Source organism: Hibiscus syriacus, unplaced genomic scaffold, assembly GCF_006381635.1.
Source record: "Hibiscus syriacus cultivar Baekdansim isolate YM2019G1 unplaced genomic scaffold, ASM638163v2 tig00111498_pilon, whole genome shotgun sequence".
Taxonomy (NCBI): Eukaryota; Viridiplantae; Streptophyta; class Magnoliopsida; order Malvales; family Malvaceae; genus Hibiscus; species Hibiscus syriacus.
The window spans coordinates 23,476-30,668 of NW_024063104.1; the positions used below are offsets into that span (position 1 = coordinate 23,476).

The 7,193-nt window shown below is 32.3% G+C and overlaps 2 pseudogenes; one reads left to right on the forward strand and one right to left on the reverse strand.

The window, feature by feature from the left end:
• The first annotated feature begins 355 nt into the window (after window positions 1-355).
• Window positions 356-1,376, forward strand: LOC120163856 (annotated as a pseudogene).
• Window positions 1,377-5,938: 4,562 nt separating this feature from the next.
• LOC120163833 lies at window positions 5,939-6,930 on the reverse strand (annotated as a pseudogene).
• Window positions 6,931-7,193: the final 263 nt, after the last annotated feature.

Genomic DNA, 7,193 nt, shown 5'->3' on the forward strand with positions numbered 1-7,193 from the left:
AACAACGAGGCATCAGCAACTGACACCTGAAAGTGTAGGTCAAGAAGAAACTGTCGCAACGTACCATACCACATTCGAGGAGCTTGCTTTATATCATATAAGGTCTTCTGCAAATGACAAACCAACTCTTCTCCAGTAGCACCCTGCTGTTCAAAGCCAGGTGGTTGAGTCATAAACATCTCTTCACCAAGGTCACCATTTAAAAAGGCGTTGTTTATGTCCACATGTCGCAGAGGTTATCCATGAGTAGTGGCAACAGAAAGAACAACATTGATTGTAGAAGTTTTGATCACGGGACTAAAAGTGTTATCAAAATCACAACCAGGGTATATTTTAAACTTAGGTATCTTCGTCAATGGAAGATCAAGCAACGGACCCTAATAGTCCGCGCCATGGTTCAGAGAGAAACGAACCAGTCTGGTCGAGGTGGACGCCGAAACCGGAACAAATCCTCATACTCGAGCCCATCTTCAAAAGTGGCATGGTGAACCCCCAAAGGACGAAACCGTGAGAATAAGAAAGCTGCTCGAGAAATTCGGTGTTGTTGGTGATGCTAATGTCTTCTACTGGTTCCAAAACCGACGTTCGAGGTCTCGTCGCCGCCAACGACAGCTGCAAGCCGCTGGCGCTAACATTGTCGTAGAACAAAGAAGTTACCAACCACAACTATTTGATGTCGGCGTTGTCGGCGGCGGTGCAATTCAGTATGAACATAGTGATGTCTCCAACTTTGCCTCTTTCCCACCTTCTTTCCTCGTTGGTTCATCTTCTTCCAATGGTGTTATGAGTGATGATGGCATGGAAAATCTTCTCTCAAGGTCACCTCAAATGGGGTTTCAAGAGCAAAGCTCGAGTGATATTACATCGGTTTTGTGCCCGTCGGAGATTTCGAATTTGCAGAATCAATCTGGTAATTGCATGGCAAACTATAAAGTCATCGGCCCGATATAATATATATGCACAGCGATGTAATATATATACATGGACAGAAGTAAAATTTTATATTTTAGCACCCGTCGGTCCTTCTCTAACTCTATGCAACATTTACTGCAACTTTAACTTTCTTGTGAATTAACAACGGTATTTAGTGGCACTATACCCCAAAAATATGCTGCATGTCGTTTTGATTATTATTTTGAGGGGAAATTGATGATTGAAGTAAACCCTAAAGTTTACTTTTTCGAGTTTTAGGGTTCATCACAGTGTTCATCAATGGAGTTCCGACCGAAGTTCCGAAGGGTCCACTGGACGTCAAGGCCATGTTTGGACAAGATGTAGTGTTGGTCCACTCCTCTGGTGTGCCTCTCCCCATGAATGAGTTTGGGTTTTTGCTTGACAGCTTGGTTCCTGGTGAAACCTATTTCCTTGTAAGTTGATTTATATGATATCAAAAAAAAAATTGATAAAAAATATAAAAAAAAAATTAAATTACATAAAAATTTAAAATTTTTAGAGTATCAACTATCTTCAATCGCCTCTCGATCCATCTCTCAATACATGATTTCCCTATTAAAGGAAAGGGTATTTTACGCGTTTAATATATAAATTATCAATTTTGATCCGTTTTAGTGCATAAACTTTTAATTTTTTTAAAATCATACGTAAAGTTTAGTTTTTATTTCATTTTAGTATCCCGTTCAAAATTTAACATTACGTTTCGGAAAAAAAAAATTAAAATTTAAGTGCTAAAATAGACCAAAACTGATAATTTATGTACTATATACTCAGTTTATCCTAAATGAAAATAATGCTGTCATAAATATTTTTAGATTTATCATTATTTTTTATTATATCTTAATCGATCGAGGTGTTTGAATAGGGCTAACAATATTATGAAAGAGAGCTTATACCAGTAAACCAAATTCCACAATCAATGATCATATATGTTAGACTATAATATGATGCCTATGGTGTTCTGACTCTATTTATGTTTTGGAATATGTTTTTGTTTGATATATTTTCAAACATATGATAAGAATTTGACCTTTAGAAAAATTTTAGCTATACGAAAAATTAAATATTCTTATGTTCAACATTCACACCCGAGCTCAAGTGGATTTCTATGTAGTTTCAAGCAGTAGTAGCTAGGGATGGATACGGTGGGTTGGATCAAATTTTTTGTCAATTCGACCCGACTCGAAAATATAAATCCTCCATTCAATGAATTTAGGGATAACTTCACCCGACCCGAACACGATCCGATTTTTTGAGATAAAATTCAAACTCGACCTGACCCAAAATAAATATATTTATAAAAAAATAATGATCTAATTGAAAAAAATAATATATAGAGGGTTATTATTGTAATTATTTGTAAATATATAATGGAAATTTATATTATTCTTTAGGTCATGTTGAGTCAGATATTTTCTACATAAACTTGAATCCAACCCAACCCGACCCAATTCGAACTCAAATTATTTTGAAAATTTCTAACCCAATCGAATCGGGCCGGGATCGGGATCGGGTCTCGTGCCCATCTTTGGTTGTAGCATGGGCAAGAAGAAGGTTTCGGGCAGCAATGCAAGGCCCAAGAGCTTTACTTCAAGTGGATCTCTCTCTTTGCTTCAAAAACTAGCCCATTCAATGTGCATTCAACATATACATGTATATACCCATATGTGTATATAGTTCAATTATGTAATTATGAACAAATAAAAGTAATATTCAGAATTCATTGAGCGGTCTCAATGTAAAAAAGAATGTTATTTTCTTTAGAGAATATAGATTTGAGCAGCTGTGCTGTAAAGTGTGTGTGGTCAATTGATTAATAAAATTTTAAATCGATACTAACTTGTAATCACCTTAAATTATTAAAATAAATAAATTTTTTTTATGTTATTGGTGTATTTGATAGGAATAGTAGAAAATAATTTTCTTTCAATTCATTAATGGGTCAGTTGAAAATTGGGAGGAAATAAAATTAAACTTGAAAAATATATGTTTTTGTACTAACTTATATTTTCTCTCCCTCTATTCTTTACAAATTTCAATGATTTGATTTTATATGTGAGGATGAAAAATGATCATCTCTTTCATTTTTCTTCCATGCCAAGCACCCTCAAAATTTATTTTCCTTCCATATTTTCACTCTCTCCTATCAATTTTCCATCCTACCAAACAAAACTTTAGTAATTTGCTTTGTACTTATATTTATATTTAATAAAAGAATACAAATATCATCATATCCGGAAATAATAAAGCATTGAATTCAAACCTTTTTAAGAAATGGGGCATAATGTCAAAATTAGCCTCCTAATGTTTATCAAAATGATTATTTTTTCTCTTATTCTATTTTTTGATGGCAAAAAGGCCCTTAACATTTCACAAAATAATTATTTTGTCCTTTATTATTATTTTCTATGGCATTTTAACCCTCAATATTGCATTTTAGATAAAAAAAAATATTTTATTTTACAGCGTTAATCATGTGTTAAGTAGTGTTTTTCATCTATAGAGAGAGTTTTTTCCCAAAATCAAATGTTGGGAGTCAAAATGATAAAAAATGAATATGAGTCAAAATGATCATCTTGAAAAACGTTGGTGGCTAATTTTAGTATTACTCCTAAAAGTACTATATGAAACATTCTCAAAATGGAACGAAGAGAAGGGATGATGGTAGATTTGTAGACCCCATTTGATGTAGCCGTGAAATGGTGTTGATGTTTCATCAGTTGCATCGTCTTGACTTTATTAACCACATTGCTCAACCTGATTGGTTAAAGAGAAAAGAAAAGAAAAGAAAAGAAAGTTGATGGAAATAAATGCTAGTTGGATGGTCAAAGGGAAATCAAATCAAAGACAAGCACTGTTATTAAATGTCATTCATGATGGCCAGGTTCAATTCATTCAATTTTGGTGTTGGATACGCAACTTTGAATCTTTTCTTTCATTCTTCAGTCATAAATAAGGGTAAACTGTACGAATGGGTTTTTTATTTTAGTTTGATCTATTTTGGTTAATAATTGAAAAATTAAAGGTGTATGGTATCTAACGTTATCTATATATTCGATTTTAGTCTTTAACGTTATTAATTCGTTTGATTTTAGTCTCTTAATTGTTAACTCATGTTTGATTTTAATCCCTTAATTGTTAACTCATGTTTGATTTTAGTCCCTCAACTATATCATATATTCATTAAGGGTTAACGACATAGTAACTTAAATTGAATAGAGCAATAATATTAGAGATCATTTATCCTTAATTTTCAAATCGATGACTAAAATCGAATAGACTCTAAACAAAAGGGACTACATAGTTTACCCATAAAAAATTTGTTCATTCAATTTTCTTTCTATCTATTATATCTATTAGGTTATTATCATTTTTGTCAAGGGTGAGTATAGAAATTAAGAAATCTGAATAAATAATAAACATGAAGTGACGTTTAAACTTTAAGAAATTATAATATAATAATCAATTAAGTAATTTTAGTAATTAAAAAAATATTATTCTTTTTTAAGGTATTGAGTTCGAGCAATTACGTTTAAAACATGTACATACTTTTTAAATAATAAAAAATTATGAACAATACTTTTTTGTATTTACCTTAAAACTATTCAAAAAAATCATAACCTAAGAAACATGAAGTCCCAAGCTTTAAGAAATCATAATATAAATTCATTTATTTATTATAAGATATTATTTATTTAAAATCTTTGTTGGCTATTGATAACACATTTACGTCTTACAAATGTAAATGTTCCAAGCTGAGATCTCTAGAGAAAATAACATTTCTTTTTTAATATTAAAATCAATTTAATGAGTTCTTATAAATTCACTTATAAATACAAGTTAATTGTACCAAATGTCCTACAATCACGAGTTAAACGTGATTCTTTCGTCATACTTACTTTTAGTTTGAGTGTTAAATGGAACTCATTAAATGGTATTAGTGGTTAAATGGAGTGTTGTTCTCACTAGAGATACTAGGTTCGAGCAGTTATGTCTTCAGGGTGTATATGCATTGTTAATGATTAAGAAAGATTTTGGACATATATTATCTTGTAATCTTCAAGTAATATTTGAAAACAAAACAAAAACAAAAAAACCTTTGGTGTCAAATGTGTTGGACTCAGGCTCGTCCAATGACAAGTGTAGAATATTATTCGTCACAGAACCCAAAATTTATGGGCCCTACACATGGATGTCATTTAGGTTCGTCAATGTATAATATTTATGCATTAACGATATTTACATTTTAAGGGAAAATAAATTTTCCGTTTGATTATTGAGAAAATGACAGAGAAAATTATAAACAATGATTTTGACAAAATCTTCAGTTGTTTTTTCATGATGAATTCTGGTCAAAGAAATTCCATAGATCCCTCGTCATTTTAAATTTAACAAATTAATTTTTATTATAAAATATTTTATTGACTTCATTTTTAAAATTGAATAAGGCATCACATCATTTGAGACATGTTTGGTTATTTTTAGACGTGTGTAAATTATAATTGATATTTAATGTCAAAATTGAATATTAGAGTAGCGAAAATGTTGATTGAAATGATATTTTAATTTATAAAGTTAGAGTTGTGAGATTATAAAATTTTAGGAAATTTAAAATTAAATTATTAATAAAAATATTAACAAAATATAAAATAATTAAAACTTCTTCTTAACACTCTATGATCCATCCCTAGTTGACATCAACTTGTATATGATATCGAGACAACTTTACCCTCTTTGCCAAAAGAATATATATTTAAACAATTGATAATTGATTATAAAGGAGTAGAAGAACTCTCTCTTCTCTATTTTTTTCCTCAAAACTTTAGTTTTATATATTTCTCATAAACTATATTCTGATATATATGGAACGAAACTGTATATACAAAACTATAAGGATTATGAGACCAACTGCAGAAACCCAATATTTTTGCCCATTGGATCCAATTTTACCCCTCTCTTCCTCTTTAAGCTGGATTCTTTACTTTTAAGAAGCTCCTACTCCAAGGAAGTCAATGAAGCACATGTTGATCTTCAAATCTCCATCTGCAGTTTGGGAGTGGTTGGTCCTATTTGTGCCCACTGACTCAGTTGCTGAAACTACTGAGTTAGAATCTGACGAGTTAGCATGTTGGTTCACTTTCGAACCTGCAAAACAAGAACGAATGTATAATTTTATGTTAAAATTTATGTTAAAAGATCAAATTCTAATATTTTTCAGAAGTAACAATCGTCCCGTCAATCTCATCGGTCCATCCCTACCTGCAAATATACCAATATGGTGAATTGGAGTGCAAGTAGAGGCTGATGAAATGGTAGATTGGTTACTTGTGGCTAAAGAAGAAGGCTTCCTCCTCCTATAAATGCTTGATTGCTCCCTATGTTCCTAGCCATGATCACATGCCAATGGTTCTTCACTGCATTATCAGTTCTACCAGGGAACAGCCTAGCAATCATTGCCCATCTGTTGCCAAACACTTTATGTGCAGTTAACAGCCTCTCTTCTTCTTCCTCACTGAATGCTCTCCTATTGATCCTTGGATCCAGCTGGTTAAACCATCTCAATCTACAACTTTTTCCTGCAAAAAAGAACACCCATTTAACCAAAAAGATAAAACATTTGCAAAATTGATGATTATGGTTACCAACATGGGAACTTTAACCTGATCTCCCTTCAAGATGTTCAGCTATCAAGTTCCAGTTTTGAGGACCATATTGAGCCACAAGATTTTTTAGCTTAGCATCTTCAGCCAGCCTCCAATGACCCCTACAACAAAGCTTGGTGTGCCCCTTTTTGGTACCGCCGCCGCCGGAGTTTTTATTATTACTTCCGTTTTCAACATTTAAACTCAAAGAAAGTCCACCAGCAGCAACAATTTGAGGCTCAAAGCTCAAAAATTTGTTGGTTTGTTCCATCGAAGAGGTTGGAATCTGAAACTCCATTGGAGAGTTATTAGTAGGAAGAGCAAAGATGTTCATCTCTTGTGGACTCGTTGTTCTCAAAAACCCAGAAAAGAAACCCAGATGATCAAAGAAATAAGAAGCAAAGTTATCTCTTTCAAGTCTCAGTCATTGGAAGATGAGTGTGTTTGGGAAGAGAGAAAGTGAAAAAAAAATGTGAATTTGTGAAAATCAAAGGGGGTGAAACAGAGGATTTAAAAGAAGAGGTGCTTGATTTGTTTTTCCCTGCCTTTTGTTTGCAAAATCTGTTAGTTTTTTTTTGGGATTAAAAAGGCAATGGA